Source organism: Colossoma macropomum, unplaced genomic scaffold (assembly GCF_904425465.1).
Source record: "Colossoma macropomum unplaced genomic scaffold, Colossoma_macropomum, whole genome shotgun sequence".
NCBI classification, from domain to species: domain Eukaryota; kingdom Metazoa; phylum Chordata; class Actinopteri; order Characiformes; family Serrasalmidae; genus Colossoma; species Colossoma macropomum.
This window is the reverse complement of record NW_023494797.1, coordinates 10443396-10461715: the sequence shown is the minus strand read 5'-3', so window position 1 is coordinate 10461715 and position 18320 is coordinate 10443396.

Here is an 18320-nt window from a genome sequence, read left to right as displayed (position 1 = left end):
TATATACAAACCTCTCTCAGTTTATCTCTTTCAGCACAGTGACAAATTTAAATGGCCCATAATCTACATTCTTCTTGTATTTTATTATTTTCCTATGAGGTCCACTTATGATATTTCTGGGCACTTGTGAACGAAAACAGTCTCTCTTACTTCATTTTCACATAAGCATTCTCCAAAATCTCTTTTTCTCTTACAAAAAAATAGACCTTTTTCTTTCCATCTTTAAGACTGATGTACGTAAATTACCTCTGTCCTGTATTGTGGCTTATTTAAAAAGTATACCAAGCTGAAACACTCCTATCTTCAGTATGAATGGGCAGAGCTCAAGGGCTGTCAGATGTATGTAAATATGTTGGTTCTTGTGACACCACAATTCAAAACGAGCTGTTTTTGCTTCCATATATGTTTTCATAGCGGTTGGTGCTGTGTAGTGGGTAACACCACGAGAAAGTCCCAGTAAGAATAACAAGCTATACAAATAATGCTGGTCGATAACAAACTGGATAGTCTTTTGTTTTCAATGAAGCAGTGATGGAAAATTCTGCCAGCAGCAATGGGACATTCTAATAAGAGTTAAATTTTTTTGCTGTCGATTTGGTGGTGGAATAAACTAAATGTTGATCTTTTTGGGAGCCATGAACACCAAATGTCTCAATGTCCAGACGCACCCAGTATTATATAATCAAAAATCTAAGGAGTACAGAACGTCCTCCTACCCTTTTCCTCCTCAAATAAACAATCAACACTGCTAAAGCTCTCCTCTGATGATCCTCCCAATTTTCGCCGGTCACTAGTGCAACATTTTCATGGTTGTATGCCACTGTTGTTTTCAATGCCAACATGCAAATGCAGTCTCTTGTCCTTGGGCAAGACTCCTAATGCTACATTCACCTACTTCTGTAACATAATTTAATTGTAAGTCGCTACAGAGAAGCTTGTCTGCCAAATGCAAAATGTGGACTGGGCAGTGAACGGTATATTTTAAAACTAGTATTATCACTACTTTTATTAAAAAAAACACAATGAAAACGGTGCACAATATGGAACCTACTAATACTGGAGCACAGTACTGTAACTCCTGTCATATGAGATACTCATTGTTTTTCATTGTGGACAGGCTAAAACCAGTCAACAGCCTTCTACTTACCTTGCTTTCTCTTCCTTTCTCTCCTTTTCTGGCTTTTTCTTAGCCCCTCTACTGATGGCTTCACTGGCCGAGCGGCTAACAAAAGGAGAAGGGGAGAGAGATGAAATATATTTTGACTGTTTTATGGAAAAACAATCTGACACAAAGTAATATTCATCTCCAATGAATCCAATATTCTTTTTGGAATGATATTAGACGGTATCTATTATATCTTCCATTGTGTTCCCATCTGCCCTTTTCAGGATCTAAATTATGTGCATTAGTACGTAAATGGGCTAATGCCTGTCTGTATTTAGCAGGCTACATGCCGTGAATATATTCTCTGCTTCAAGAAGTAATTGGTAATTACAGTGGTCATTTAGGCAATCACTGTCTCTCCCAGATTCATGTCATTCTTAAAAATAACTAGCTCTTAACCTTTGACAGAATTCTACAGAAACGGTTCATCATCGCCCCCGCTTTGATTAATTTTGTGCACACACATTCTCTCTCACTTTACAAGTGCAAGCACACACAGACACACACACACACACACACACACACACACATACACCTGTATAACATCCCAATAACAGTGATGCTTTTGCATTTGTTAACCGTGGCACTTTGCCTCCCTCGTCAAAGAGATTGGAGAAGAAATGTAGAGTTAGCTGAAGGGCAGGTATAGCTGAAGTTCTAAAGCCATTAGTTCCATTTACTAAACAATTAGACAACAGGATATACAGGTCATTTCGTCTTATCACAGCCTCCTACTCACTCTTACATTTCCCCTTTTTCTCTCTCCCTCTCTCTCTCTCTGTCTCTCTCTTTTGCTCGCACGCTCCCTGACACAAGAACAAATTCAGCACTTTAACTGTGATAATCTTTTGTCTGGGTTATCTGCTTGCTCTCTTTATTTCTCTCTCTCTCCCTTCCCTTTGTTTCTGCACTCTCGCTCACACATTAGTCATCGCTCCGTGCATAATGGAGCACTGTAAAGAGGACCTTATACTCTGTGGATATTGTCTTTGAAAAATAACAAGGTCGACAGCATTAGCTCCAAAACACTTGGCCCATGTGTACTTAAGATCTCCATTATGTTGATCCGAGCCTCTAAAGCATCTCCAGCAGCGACTCCCCAACCCCAAATGTGAAATCATTGCTAGGTTAGCACATAACTTACAGTCACTAGCAGAAGGAGCGTTTTCATACAAGTCAAAATGCTAATATTCAGCATTTACTGTTTATAACGGCTGCACAGGGACTATTTCTGGGTTTCAGGGGCAGAGCGGAGAAAGACAGAGCTAACAAATCAAAAGTTTTCTCATGAAGCTTGTCATTTATTCATATTTAAGGGACAAAAGCCAATATTATAGTAGGGGTGTAAAATATAGCCATATATGGATATTAAAGCTAGATATTGCACATTAGCAGCACGGCTGACTATTTGGATATACATGTGGAACAGCTTATGGGGACAAAAAGAGTAAAACATTTCCAAAATCAAATATTTGAGAACTCATACGTTGAAAAAAGAGGGGTTAATGTAATTTAACAGCCTCCCAGAACACTGAACCTTAAAATATGATTTGCACACCTTGTAATTCCTTACTCTTGCAATGATTGACTTAGCTCAAACGGGGAAATGAAATGAAATTAAGTCAAAGAATGGTCCCTGTAATATTAATGAGAGTTTGTATGGTGTAATTTAAGCTGCCTTTTATGCCTGAGTTGCAAAGCCTTGAATTATCTACTCAGACAAATACAAAACTTTTCTGTAAAACTTAAATGACTGTTTTTCCAGGCCCAAGCTAGGCCGGAAAAGGTGATAGCATGCTGTTATTCAGTAATCTGCCACCCAAAGACAAGGAGTGGGCAAAAAAGGGCAAGGAAAGGGCAAGAAGTCCCCATAGCATAGTGTAAAGAATGGAGCTCTGACAGCCAAAGTCTTTAGCCTGTATAAGCACAACTGTTAAAATGACCTTGTCTCAGCTTTTTGAAGAAACTCTTCTGTACTCTTCATGGCCCTTTTACAGCGACCTTTTTTCTGTAGCTTCTGCTAATACTTCATTTTGGTGGTTTACTATCTTTGACTTTCATTCAGCTGCTGAAGTCAACTTATCTTTTCCTTAACGCTAAACAGTCAGATTCAAACCTTAACTTCAAACCAAAACCTAAACTTAATCCTTTGTTTTTGGAATTGTGTTTTGAGGAGGGTGGGCTTTACAGTGTGTTGGAAGTGTCTACCCTCCCTATGTCATGTCCTCTCATGCTACCCCCCTCCCCATGTTGTGTGTTTCAGTGGTGCTGGGCTGGGCATTCCTTGCTGCTGTTGTAGTGTTTGTTCAAAAGAGCATCATCATGTTGTCCATTTCTTCTTCTTTTAGTTTATTTTAGTATGTGTGATTAGGTGTGTATTTGTTATGTGTACATATATGTCAACAAGAGCTTTCCCAACAAAAGAATCTCATTACCAATTTCAACTAGCTTTTCTTATTTACCCAACTTCGGTAAATAATTAACTTCTTGTTGACAACACTAAAAGAACTATGAACTTGAGCTAACAATAGAATGTTTGTTGTACCTCTGGGCAGTATCAGCTTTTCTTTGTTTACATGTACATTATATTAATGGCATTTGGCAGATGCTTTTATGCAGAGCAACTTACAATATTAATCATGTTACAGAGGTAGGTGGATGTAGTGTTAAGCGTCTTGCCCAAGGATTCTTCCTGGCGTAGCGTGGTGTACTTACCCACTATGCTACACCAACCCCTACAGAGCTACAACCAAAAAATAAACCACTGTGCCATTCATTGCAGGATATATCAATTACATAAATTAAGAGTATATTAAAAATTCTAGGTTGGTTTCCCCGATAGGGATTAAGCCTAGTCCTGGACTATATTTTCCTTTCAATTGCGACTCACTGTTCAAAATGCTGTGTACTCCGAGATTAGGCCTGATCCCTGTGTAGATAATCGACCCTCCATGGCTAAATACAGCTATTGAAATGATAAAGACAGGCCAGGGTCTTTAATATTTGTACATTATGAAGTTTGTGGTATGTGGTATGTCCTACTCCGCAAGGAATTTCCTGCTGGTGTTCAAAAAAGAAACATTTAATCTATCTAATATAATATGATCTAATAAGGCTGATAAATTGACAGAGGAATCTGGAATGAACTCATGAGATATTGCTCATCATACTTGTATTAAAAGCTGAAGAAAGAAATCTTTAAGAATCTTAAAACTTATTATTGCTCTGATTTTTTACAATATTTCTTCTCACTCAACTTGATAAACATACTTATTCAAATCTTTGATAGCTAAATTTCTTCTCAGGGATCAATAAAGTCTGTCTATCCAACCATCCATCAACCTAGCTAGCACATCTATCTATCCATCTATACATCTATCTATGTATTCCAAATCCTAACACTGATCCTACTAAGACTTACACAAACATTGCTGATAATCAACTTAGTTTTACTAGTTTGTTAACAATTTGAGTGCTTGTAGATAAGCCACAGGGGCCAGTCAAAATGAAGTGGGACTCAGCTTCCTAAATCCTGATGCTTCTAAACCATTCTAAGAGAACTTGTTCTCCCAGTATACAACAGCAGCTCCTAATAACACCCCGTGCTATCTGAAGTGTCAGTGTGCATCTGAGCAGGCCTGTCAGTTCGCTGGTCTCCGCAGGTCTGCCTAAAGTGGATTAGCCATGATGAATGTGGCAGGCAGGTGAGCGATGTGGAGCCAGTTTAGCTGAAACATTTATATGCATCACTATCCACCCTGGCCCTTTCAAACGCACAATAATTCTTATCACACTGACCACAAGCAGATATAAGCAGTGACCAGTGCGCTTACTGTAAGCTTGTCATGTTTGTGTTGACATTAGTTTGGCTGCAACATCAGCCACCTCCATGCAAATGAAAACCATCAGGTTTTATAAAAACCTATACTCTTAAAAGCAAAGCTGTGCGGGGAGAAGTCTGAATAAATCGATATTCAAAACAATTAAATCAGATAAACAAAGGCTTCTTTTAATGTGAACGTTTAGGTCATTCAGGGAAAAGGAGTGATGCTTCAAATTAATAACACCATGTGTTATCTTTACAGCAATATGAAATGTATTCTTATTGGAATTTGTTCAAATGGGGTGAAATAGGAATTGGATATTGTTAAAATGGGACAAAAAATTATACCTGGGTGGCCTTCAAAATCGGGGGTGACCAAGTACACTGCAATTAAAGTTATTCCTAGAACCACAAGTCTAAGCCAAGAACCTTTATTTTTAATAGTGTATGAACAGGCTAATGAGGCATACAGTATAGGGAAGTGTTATTTAATTGTAGTATGCAATATGATCCAAAAAGATTACCTATAGGAGAATGGCACGTTAGGCCTCAAATTAGGTTCCTGCAAACCTGCAACTCAGCAAATACATGTTTCCTTTTTTATCATTTCAAAGCTTAATTGCACATATAATTAAGAATACATGTATCTAATGTGTTTTCATTTTCCCGGAGGAGCTGTTTTGCTCTGATTTCTTTGATTGTATTCCCAGAAAAGCAGTCCAACTGTTTGCACAATCAAGCTGCAGGGATAGCATTTTTTCTGTATGTGTGTGTATGTGTGTGTGTGTGTGTGTGTGTGTGTGTGCACTCATGTTCCTCGCCCAGTATAAGCGTGTATTTGTGATAATTCGGATCACTGCATGAGCACGTTCCCGCTGACACCGCTGCCACCCAATTCTGGCCTTATAGGAATTATATTCTGGAAGCCGTGCTCCAACAGCATTCTGAGCTGCGCTTTATCACTGCTCGCTGGTTCTGGATTTTATCAAGATTTCCCACTGAGTGGCGAAATATTAGTGTGGCAGACATATCTGCCAATTCAAACTTCCATCAAAAGCGTATCGACCACGCGGCCGAAACAGCCATTGCATGCGCTTCGTCCTTTGAATTGCTAAAATCAGCTTGGCAAAAGAAGCGGCACCATAAAATTCAGCTGTGGTTTTCTTTCAGCCAAAGCGCTTTTCTTTTGTGGCGGGAAAAAAAAAAAAAGGGAGAAAAGCCTAGGTCTTAGCTGCGCAAGAGTATGGGGAATGCATGGGTCCATCTGGCACCCAAAGAGGAGGCTTTGTCAGGATCCATCCAAGACACACTGCTGCAGAAGGGTCCTTTTCTACAGCACCTGCAAAAATACCTCCAAGCCCAGCCAGATACAGCCTGCCTGTCTGTCTGCCTGCACTCTCATATTGTTCCTCACATGGGCGTCTCCTCTGAGAACTTCATCCCCTAAAGGTTGCTTTTTTAAACATATGCCCCTCCCTTCAAAAGTTTGGGAGAAGCAGAGCACATTATTAAAAAAATACACAGAAGCCTCATCAACTGAATAACACATTTTTAGTGTGTCCACTTTTTGTCTTTATTACAGCTTCCATTCTTTTTAAGAGACTTGCTTTCAGTTTGTCAACAAAATCTGCAGGGACATCTTTCCACACCTCCAAAGTTCAGTCTTAGAATATATATTTTCTACTTCTCACAGTCCAAGTGATCCCAATTACACATTTGGACTCATCAGTCCATAAAATGACAGTTGATAGTTGTGGTGGTCTACCAGGTCTTGCACGGTTGTTAGAAGCCCCAATTTCTCTACATTTTTTAATACTTACTTGAACATCAGTTATTTTTTTCACTTATTTACTTTTGACATGCATCTTCCTTATGCAAGTGGATTATCGTCTACCTGATCTAATCAGAAATATCACTTTAGCCATTTTAGGTGCACATGAGAAAAAATCTGCAAGGCTGCTTAGGTGTGTTTGGGTAGTTGCTTGTGTGAATGTTTTAGAGTGGCAGTAGAGTGCATAAAAATACAGAGTACACAAATTAAATACGAACAGATTTGTTTTTATACTTACTGTTAGAGGCTTTTGGATAACATTGGATAACACAATTAAAAAATGAATAACGTAACAGCCATTCTGACTGGAAATGAAATAAATGAAAGGGTGGTCTCTAACTTTTGCACAACACTGTATATGAAAAATGCCAGATATGTATACTATCATGTATACTTAATGTACTGCTTGAATTTCTCTGTTATTTTCTTATCAAATATGAAAAATTACCAGCAAAGCTTTTATTATCATAAAAGAGCTACTCACTATTACTATATAAACCGCAACACTCAGCTTTATGGTCATCAAAGTATTTTCCTTATTCTCATGAAGAGCATGTATTGTGTTTTTAAAAGCATAATGAGAGCCTTTTGGCTCCGAAAGTGGCTTAAACACCTAGAAGGTTTTAATGTTGATGAGTGCTGACATCACAACAAGGGGATACAATACATGGGGTATGGCATAACTCCCAAGACAGCAGATCTAACCTTCCATTTTGCAGATTTTTCAAAGATAAACAATAAGATCTAACCAACTTTTTGTTTTTAATTTGCTATTTGACAAAAAAGAACACTTGTTTACTAAAACTTTAATAAGCCCAAATATTTGACAGGCAGTTAACACCCTAAAGAAGCAGAATTAGCGACAATATAGACAAGGACATTCAAAAGAGTTAGAGATAGAAAGAAAGAAAGAAGAAGGGAAAAGGGAGGTTTGCAAGCAAAATGAAAAAAGAAACTGAGGTGTGGAGAGATACACAGACAGTCAGATACATGTAGGAGGCAGACGGAAAAAGAGAGACAGAGAGAGAGAGAGAGAGAGAGAGAGAGAAAGGGAGAGAGAGGGAAGAGAAGATGGCTCTATTATTTACCTAGGGACATCTCATGCCCGGCTGCTCTTCGTTAGAGAGAAAAAGGATGTCGAGCCTTATCACTGGTGTCCAATTTGCTGCCGATGTCGATGTGTTTTCAATTGATTCAAGTGACAAAGTCAGGGAAATAATTTCCAAGTTTTTCAAAGGACATTTTAAAAGGCTGCTTGATGCTCTCTGAGCTGTTAGTAAAGGTTCACTGCATGAGGACGACTGCAGAGGAAAACACACACGGGCACATGCACGCACACACACACTCTAGCTGACCATTAAATGAGTTTAATGTAGACTATTTCACAGATGTTTTTTATGAAAATGAGAATTAGGTTATGCTTGAAGCACACTGATGATAAATCCTTTCTAAGCTTAATTATGATGTTATAAAATCGTGCCCTGCATGGGCGCATACAACTTTTAAAGTGTATTAAATATTGCAATCATTTTTATAAAAAAAAGTGTTCATAATCTCTCTATATAATTACAATTCTGTGAGTAATTGTGTGTGAGTGGTCAGAGGTGAAGGTGAACTTAATTCCCACACAACCCTCTCTCCTAAGACAGACGCCATAGTAAATCTATAATGAAACCACTCAAAAAGCACTATATCTATTACAAAACATAATGGGGCTCTATCCACAAATTTCACTCACATGCATCAGAGAGTGCCTATCTTCTATTTTTAGCCCTGCCTGGACTGAAATTATCAAATCAACTGGCGCAACTTAGGAGAAAGCAGTACTGATGTACAGTAAAAGATCCTCCACTGCAAAAAAAGAAAGAAAAAAAGATATTTTGGCAAGTAAAATCATGTTAAATCAAGTAAATTTGTCTAGTATTTCTCAATTTGAGACTGCTGTAAGAATATTTAGCCTATTTCTATACACTTAAAAATAAAGATTCTTTGACTATGGTTCATGGTGTGATCACATGGTTTGAGGAAAAATCTGTAATTGGTTTAGAACCTTTACATTATGTGGAGGTTCTTTAAACTTTAAAAAGGTTCTTCAGAAAAGCACTCTAGTGGCATAACTGTCTAAGTGTTGGCCCTGTCATTGGAATATCACAGGCTCTAACCCCAGTGATACCAGGAGTCCAAGAAAGCATAATTGGCCCCTCCCTCTCCCCCAATCACTCATGCTAGCCAATGTGGTTGTCTGTTGGCTGACATAACAGAACAGGTAGTTAGTGTTCTCCTTCAATTATGTTGAGCCATCCAGTTACACTGTCATTAGAGGTGGGCGAAAATGCAGTAGCGCCTTAAGATATTTCATACATAATATTTACTTTTTCAAACATCTGATCAGTTGGAGTAGAGAAAAAAGAACCAGTAGTGCTAAGTCTTTAATAATACTATCAAAAACAATGAACACAATGATTTTTATTCAATATTTTGCATACTGTGTTGCACTAAATCCAGTTAAACTACACAAATTTTGCTCTCCATATAATGAAACATACAGTTGGTCAGTGCTCTAGTGCTGCCGATATACATGATATGTTCAGAAAAGCACATTGTATTGTGGCAAAATTTATGACAATAACAATACATATTGTCATATATTACATTATAGTCCTAACTGTCATAGTAAATCATTCCTTTTTATATAACTTGCACATGTAATTTACAAAAATGACTATTTAAAGAACCACCAACTGAGAAATTCTTAAGGGAATCAAAAGTAGTTCTAGGGCATTGCTCCAAATAATAAGTCATTTTTAAGAGTAAGGATTTTTGCTTGTTTTCAGTTACTGTGTCTAGTGAATTTTTTGTATTATATTGTGATGGTACACTGGACAAAACAATATCTTGGAAAGTGAAATAATCTTAAACACAGTTAATGTATCTAATGTTTCTCATTATGAGATTGTTGTAAAGGCAGAATACAATTATTCAACCTTTCTCTATAAAAGTTGTAGGAAAGTATGATGCAAGGATGGCCTTTGGAGCTTCTGCCTGGTGAAATTATACTCTTCCATTAGCAGATCATTTTGCTTCTTTCAACAATCAGAATTTCTTCTGCTAAACATAATAATGTTTTAAAATACCTTTGTAGACCCTCAGTGGTTTGCGCACACAATCAAATCATATTAAACTAGCTACAACAGCAGGTGACAGTATATAATGGACTTTATTATTTTCAAACATATACTTCTGATAGATAATTATTTCTTGAAATTAGCGCAAATGATCTCGAAATGAGCAAACTTTTGCCAGTGGAATAAGATAATTGCACTAGACAAAACTGCAGGTTGAATAATCTTATTGCAGTGTACTGTCACATCTCTCTTCCCAAGGCATCACTATCTAGGCCCAAGGCAACAGCGTTTAAAAGCACAAAACATTGATCGCCCATAGACCTTGAGAGAATGTCTATATTTTTCTTGCCTGATACAGTGATATAGTTTGAGTGAGAGAGAAAGAGGGAGAAATCTGGAGACACAGCTGTAAATCTGGAGCTGAGGTGCTAGTAAAATGCCTGGCCGCGAGTATCAGGTGTTGCGATCGACCGTGCTGGCCGCGTGACCCCCCAGGGGCCAAGGCCGCGCGTCTTTGGAGTGGATGGCAGAAGGTCCGATGAGCCACTCGAGAGGAGCAGCCCCACACGGCTGAATAGCAGCACACAGACAGAGGGGTAAGTGGTAATAGAGCTCTATTAGCAGGTCACTGCGGAGCAGCGGAGAGGAGGATAATAACACAAGAGCTGGAGGCCACTCATACACTCGCCTCGCTCACTAGGTGGATGTCTCATATCTCTCTTTTAGCACCGTCACTTAAAAACACACACCTCTTACTCACGCACTTCTCTCTTAACCTGTTCTCTCTGTTGCCATTCACCACACAGACAGACACTGGCTATGCGTCTCTACCATTGATATGTTAACACATAAGCAGATATATATATACATATATATATATATATATATATATATATATATACTAGCATACAGCTGATGACATCATCCCATTTATAACTACACCAAATTAGTACTTCTTGTTTGCCCTGTAAAATGTAATGTTATGTAAAAATATTCTCAAAAAATGCACATGATGTGCAAAAAACGATGTGTATCTCATGCAGCTAACTCAATTTAATGGTTGTGGTAGGACATTTCATTACTAAGTATCCAAGTAAAAAGTTTTATTTCACTGCTTTAAATGGTACACTGGTATTGATAGGTGTTGGTTAGAAGCTGATAAGAGCGGAAAATGCTGGATTAGATGTCAGAGGTGACTCTGATCCAATCATGTTACAAATCCAGCCTAAAATAGCACACATTCACAGTGTGCGATGTAATGTCGTTAGCTGTGTATTTCTTTTCGTTAAGTTGTAGAGTAGTTTGAGCATGATAGCCTAATGTCAGATGCTCATCATAAGTAAAATGCTTCAATGAAAAAATATTTATTTTCAAAGCGTAGTAGTTTTTAAAGAAAAAAAACATCGGATCTGTATTGGTACCCACAGTTGAGTGAGTAACTGACACAAATAAGTTTTAACAGAAAAGAACACGTTTCTTGTTAATTAGTATCTCAATCTTTAACTAACCTAGGTTTGAGTACCATATTTAAAGGGGCATTCTGATCTAGTGTTTGATGTCATTTGTCATGTTATGTAATATTCTGTAGTGTAGAACTGCATCCATCATCCTCTTCATTTTGACAGAATTCACAATTTTGTTTTCATCCATTAACGTTCTCTCACTACAATACCCAGCATGCATTCACACAACCATTGGGAATCCCTAAACCACTCAACAAATCCTGACTCTTAGCCACAGATCTAGACTAGTGGTCCTAGCTTGCATTAGTGATATAGCACTGACCACAACTAGAAGTCAAACTTTTTTGTCTGTTTGTTTAAGGAATAATTTAGCCACAACAAATAAAAAAATAAATAAAACAGCCCGCCTCCTACTGTATACCTCAAAATCAATCAGAAGGGGGGTTTCCTACTCCTCAAACCAGGAAATACTGCTCTAGAGAGTACTACAGCACCGCTGGAAGAGAGGAGTACACATGTTTACAATATATGTAGTGATGGTTACATTTTTCATTTTGGTCAGAGTGCCCCTTTAAATAGCACAGCTGACTTACACACATGATCACGTTTTAAGAATTATCTACTATCTAGTCACAGTATATTATGCACTCATGGATTTTTGACATTTACTTTCTAAAGAAAATTGGATTTCATTAGCAAAAAATGTATGCAGGAAAATGTTTTTCTCTGCAGAAAACAAAATTGACTTTTTATGCTGTCATATATCTAAAATAAAAAGACTGCTAAAAATATGCAAAACGAAATCAATGCAAGTACTTCCACGTACTATGTACAGCTGAAGCGGTGGCTTCAGTAGTGCATCTGAGGTCAGCTATCTAATATGTATTTTTATGTTCTCTACACATTTTGAATAATGTATTCCTATATCTCCCTTTCAACTGCACTGTGAACTGAGTCATCTTTCTTCAAACGACTGGAGAGAGCAGTCCATAAAGGCGGCAAGCCGAAGGAGGGCGGCTTCATTTCTCCCCAAATCTCGCGCATGCTCTCGTTTTCAGCATGAAGAGAGATGGTGGAAATGCCAAGGTTCTGACAAGTCTACACCATTAGAGCCCACGCTTAACTTCTCAGAAGCTTCTTAGTGGCTCTGCGCACCAGCCACAATCCATCACTTCCAGTAACACAGCTCCTTATCCATCTAACCAAGAGACTGTCTCTGGCTCACCACAAGAGAAAAGGCAAGCAAGCTGAACATTTCCTTATCAAAATCCCAGCCCGAGCTCTTCTTCTCCTGGCTAAGGCATGAGGCTGACCAGCTGTACTGTACGAGACACAGCGAGGCTTTGGGTGGCGTTCATGTCTCGCTGATGCCCCGGTTGATGCTGGACGCAAAGAACACACAGAGCCAGCGTCCAACTGGAGATCCTCAAAGGACCCCACACATCCCTTGCATGTGGGCCGCGATAAAGCGTGCGCCAGGCCTCAAAAGTTGCAGGGCCAAAGTTTTTGCCCGAAGAAAAGCGAAGAAGGAAAATGAGAAAGTTTAAGCTTGTTTAGCTCCCCCCACCACCCCCAAAGACAAGCAGGCACACCATCTGTGAAGATTCGCTCTCCAGCCATGGCCCCCACCCCGGGAAGAACTAGTGGAAGGGGTGGAGGATGGGAGGGCTACCCATAAAAGGAAGTCGGGTAAAGAAGAAGTTGACATGTGAAGACGTAGATACAAGGTGGACACATGCTCCTGAAATTGTCAGACACCTCCCCCTTTGATGCGAATCTCTGCACCCTGCGACCTCTTGGCAATGAAACTGAAGACAGTGACCTCCCCTTCTGTTCGCTTTTGGTGGGTTGGGGAAGCAGAATGGAGTCTCTTTCTCTCTCTCTCTCTCTCTTTTTTTCAAGCATGAAAGAGAGCACTTGAAACACGGACATGCTGTCTGACACTGACATTGCCTGTGTGTGCCTCGAAGGGTGGCTTCCTTTCACTGAAAACGATCCCTAGTTTGTTGTGTTGCGATGCTCTTTTATTCCTCTTTCCTGGGAAAATCTGCCAGAGCTTATACATCCAAGCCAACGCATGAACTTTCAATCAGGGATTAGCCGGATTTTCCAATGTGGATCTTCTTTTGTGAATTTGGCCAGCGTCGCCTCTGTCGCTGGCAAAGGGAACGTAAATAGAATATGATCCCTGGGCCAATGGGGATTGCCTTGCTTATTTCAAAGAAAGACTTCAAAAAACCAGGGCCACTTAGCCCACTCCACGAGCGCGATGGCGCAATGGTCTGAAGTGGCGTTCGTGCGACAGACCACCAAAAAAGTCCGTGTCCAAGTAGGCAGCATATTGCCGCCGTGCACTTTGGTCCGCGCGGCCAAAAGAAACGGGGAAAGGCAACATGGCTGGAAAAGAAAAGCGCAACAAGAAAGGCAGTAATTGACTGAAGCCTGGATTTAAACAGAAAGTCACTTGCTGTAATAGTTCAGCGAGTTTTTTTGCCTCTGTGCCTCGCTGAAAGCCCCCCCGATGCCATCTCTCTATCCACATCCATCCCCGTATCTTCCGATGCTAGGCCCCTCACTTGCTATTGTGCCCCTGCAGAAGTCCACTTACCCAGATCTAGATGCTAATCCTGGCTTACCACACTGTCTTGTCAGATAAGGGCGCAGGCTGCCGATATGTTACTTCTGCACACTGATGGAGTTCTGCATATGGCTGCTAGCCACCACGGAATGCACCGAATTGGACAGCTTGTTTGTATGTGTGTCTGGGTGTGTAAATGTGCCTTTCGTATACAGACCCACACAGATGCACAAAAGAAAGCTGGGAACAGACTTAACTTCCACACAAGCAGAAGTTTTATCTTAAAAAGAACAATGCACAAATATGCCACCCATTTGAGCTCTGTATTTGTTCTTTAAATGTCAGCGCTGAAATCCGCCACATTGAGGAGACTGCGGCTGGGTGCAGCCAGAAAGTAAACGGGGCTGGCTGCTGCCACAGCATCTCTGCTCATGCTGAACTGCATTAACTTTGAGAAACTGTACTTTTTTTTTAAAAGAAATCAGTAGACAGGTGTGCTTTTATGTGACCTATTTATAGCTTTTCATATCTTTCCATTCTCGCCTTTTATCTCTCCGTCCCAATATTTCTTCTTCTGTGTTAATCAGTGTCTATCATTGCCCCGACTTCTCTTTTTCTTTCCTCTCCCACGACCCGCACACACACACAAGCACAGGTTAAGGAAAGAGTTAGATTCCTGTTCTTAGCCTCCTTAGCCTTAGGGCAGGTACCAAGGGCCCCTAATACAAACAAAGGCAGAGAAAGACTGTTCATTTAATTATTTTCCTGATTTAGTAAAAATACACAAAATAACAGCAGTAACCTCAAATGCAAGAACCAATGCCTTTGACAAAACCTCCATGTTTCATTTCAGATCAGTTATTGAGGTTAAGATCATGGTTAGGCACAGGAAATGCTTATCACATAGGGATACTACATATTGTTGCTGTTGGAACAAAACCTTGTATTGTTTGTGTACTTAGTCATGAATAATATGTCTCATATTTCCTCAGATTTTACCCTAAAGTTTTGGGGTTTTTTTATTATTTAAAAAGCAGTGCATTTTGCTATAGCTATATAAGCAGACAAAATAAATTTCATTAGAATGTATTTATCACTTTTAATGATTCAATAACATTTTCATTGCATATATGCATGAACCTGAACATGAAAATCAGAATTCCATAGGGTGAACACAATCCCCAGTTCAGCGAGAGAAAATATACATAATGATTATAGCTATCACTTCACACAATTGTCACAAAGTTGCTTACTGATTTATCCATCTCCTGTGAGCACTGTCCAGATTAATCTTTTAAAGCTGCTCAATATGTCATTTTAAAAGCCATTTGAGCGTGGATTCTGTCATAGCTACATGTAGTGTGCATGCAGCTGGGTTTCAGCCTGGGCTATTATGAATTGTTTAAAAAGTAAAACTAGGAAAATAAATTAACGACAAACAATTAATTGACGATAAACAATTTGTTATGATAATTTATCATAGCTTTAGTTCGTTACTTAGAGAATTTAAGTAATTCTATTAGTCTGTTTGTCATGAAATGTTCACACCATGTGAAGAGTAGTTAAAAAAGAAATGGGTTACAAGCTTTTGGTATGATGTCAACTATCAATCTCTCTCTCTCTCTCTCTCTATATATATGTATATATATATATATATATAACACATACTGGAATGGTTTGGGTGCTAACAGGCCAAGTATATGTACCACTTGCAGGTGCAGGAAAGAAGAACAGTCTGCATCTTGTGCAGCCTGTATCTCTACTGATTTTAAACTATGGACATCCATTGTCTCCAAGTTACAGTATGCAGATTCCTCTAGCATCTCCTGTGCAGAAGAGCTGGCAAAGGAAGGGTTAAGTCCTCTAAATCGCTTTGGGGCAAAGTAGCTCCGCAGTCCCAGTTTACTTCCTCACCTATTCATGTCCTTCTTTGTTCCTTAAGTTCTTTTTCTACACTCCAATCCGTGTCTAACAAACTCTCTTCTTTGTTTTTGTCTTTGCTGTGGCTCTTAAGTTGCTTGTTTCTCCATTGCTCCGAGCGCTTGTGCTGCCTGCTTGTTTGGGCGATTAGTGCGTGGCTGCTGCTGCTGTGTGTGCTGTGTCTGTGTATGTGCGTGTGTGTGTGTTTTCGTGGGCTCCTCAGGGCCCCGGGGTGATATGCTCAGCGTAAAATGGCCCTCCATTCTGCCCACCTATCTCTCCCAAGACGAGGCCACAGCCTCCCTGTGGAAAATCCCCATCCCCGAGCACTGGGCGAGGACGGGAGGGGATTAGGTGTTCCGCCTGAAAAGCACGCTAAATTAAGTCCTCACTGTTTATTTTTATACTTTGTATTGTAAATTAAAATGGTGGAAATTCATCTTATTGTACTTTTCTTTCTTTTTTTTTAATTTTGTTCCTCTCAATTCCTGCAAATCAGATTGTTCTCTGTGCAAGAGAGTGTGACACGCTTTCAGCACAAGGAGGATGACAATGAGATGGAAAAAAAAGGCATCAGAATACACACACAAACACACGCACACACACCTTTGGATCTGTTTACAGGAATCACATACACTAAGGAGCCTTATTTCAGTGAAAGTATCTTCCCCTAATATTCAATTCAATTCAATTTTATTTATATAGTGCTCTGCGCGGTAAACTTTGTCATAGAGCTGATTTACTGGAGCCTGTGCTTGGAACCCCCAGTGAGCAACAGAAAGGCAAAAGTGGTAAGCAAAAAGTCCCAAGATAGGACAAGAAAAAACCCTCTATAAGGGGAAACATCTACTTCCAGAACACCAAAGATGGATATCATAATATGAAGAGATTTGTGGCCTTTGCATCTGGGTGTATTACAGTGAAGCCATTGATTAGATATTAGGTTAAGATATTAAGAAATATTATAGTAAGCAGTAAAGGCATAATAAATCACAATAGAGAAAATGAACATAAAAAGACACACCTGTAGCCTCTTTGTACGAACCCCCCTATTGACCACTGCACCAGAGGAATGGAAAGCAAAGATATTTTTGTTGTTTATTATTCGCCCCCATAACTTTGCTATCAGATTAACTACAACGCTATTGGCTCTCTGTGTATTAATTGTTCTGACTGTGTGTTGTGCTGATCGTAAGCAATGAGGGGCGAAAGAGGAGGGGCAAGAACCCCATGCTGTGAAAACAATCCACACAAAGATGTTCATGCTGAGATAAAAGTGAAAACACAAGTGTAGCTTTCTTGCTAACCAAAAGTTGAGTACAAGTGCCACAACAACAACAAAAAAAACACAATTTAAACACAATAAAAACACTTTGATAAATGCTAACTTGCTTGCTCACCTATGAAGACAAAAACAAAGGTTCCTTCCAAATTTGTAGATCACTAACATTGCCATCATACACAAATATTCCATCAATATTAGTAAAGAAAAAGGGATCCTGAGAGAAGGTGGAAACTGAAAAATGAGTTTGAGAGCTCATATTCTACATTGGTCTTCTATTCATGTGTGTGAGACCTTATGTTCCAAAAACAAAGACAACAATTTTACATTACCATTTTCAGACTTCTCTTAATCCCTCATACAGGCTTTTTATTTGCTATGCCTTGAAGACAGATATATGTAAATAACCTCTGATTAAAGTTTGGACTGAAATTTTTAGGTATGCTGTGAAAGCTAAACTTTAGCCGCTACTTTTGGGTGTCTGGATGCTTTAGAAGGCTGCAGTGCTTTAGCCACAAAGAGTTTTAGACATTTCAATTGTTGTCCCCCTTACCTTCCATTCCAGAAACACTGCTATAAACTGCAGTAACAACATTGTTTATCACTTCAGTGTAAAGAGACAAGCTAAATTGCTGTGGTTAAACTATTGGTCAAATTTCATGTGTTCATGTGTTTGTGACATCACATCCATGATGAGTTTGAAACAGGCTGTTTTGCCCAAGATAGGACAAGAGAAGGAATGGTACATTTTCAAAGTTAACAATATTGACACAGAATGTCATACTAGGGGTTGATGAAATGGCAAAAATATAACATCATGATACTTTAAGACATTTTCACGATAAACATTGTGCATGACAATATGGTGTGATGAGTTGGAATGGACAAAAGAGAACAGAGAATATAAAAATTATGATAAAACAGGACTAATTATACTCTTTTTGTAATGAAAGATGCAGGTGTTTTATGTTCTCTGGGTACTGAAAATACACACGATTTTCTAAGAAAAACATGTTACGATATAATTTATCACATTAATGATAAAATATCATCATATTGCTCACACACCCAACTCATTTATTTAAAAAAAAGCAAGAAAAACTCAGTTTTCTATAATACAGCTACTTTAGAAG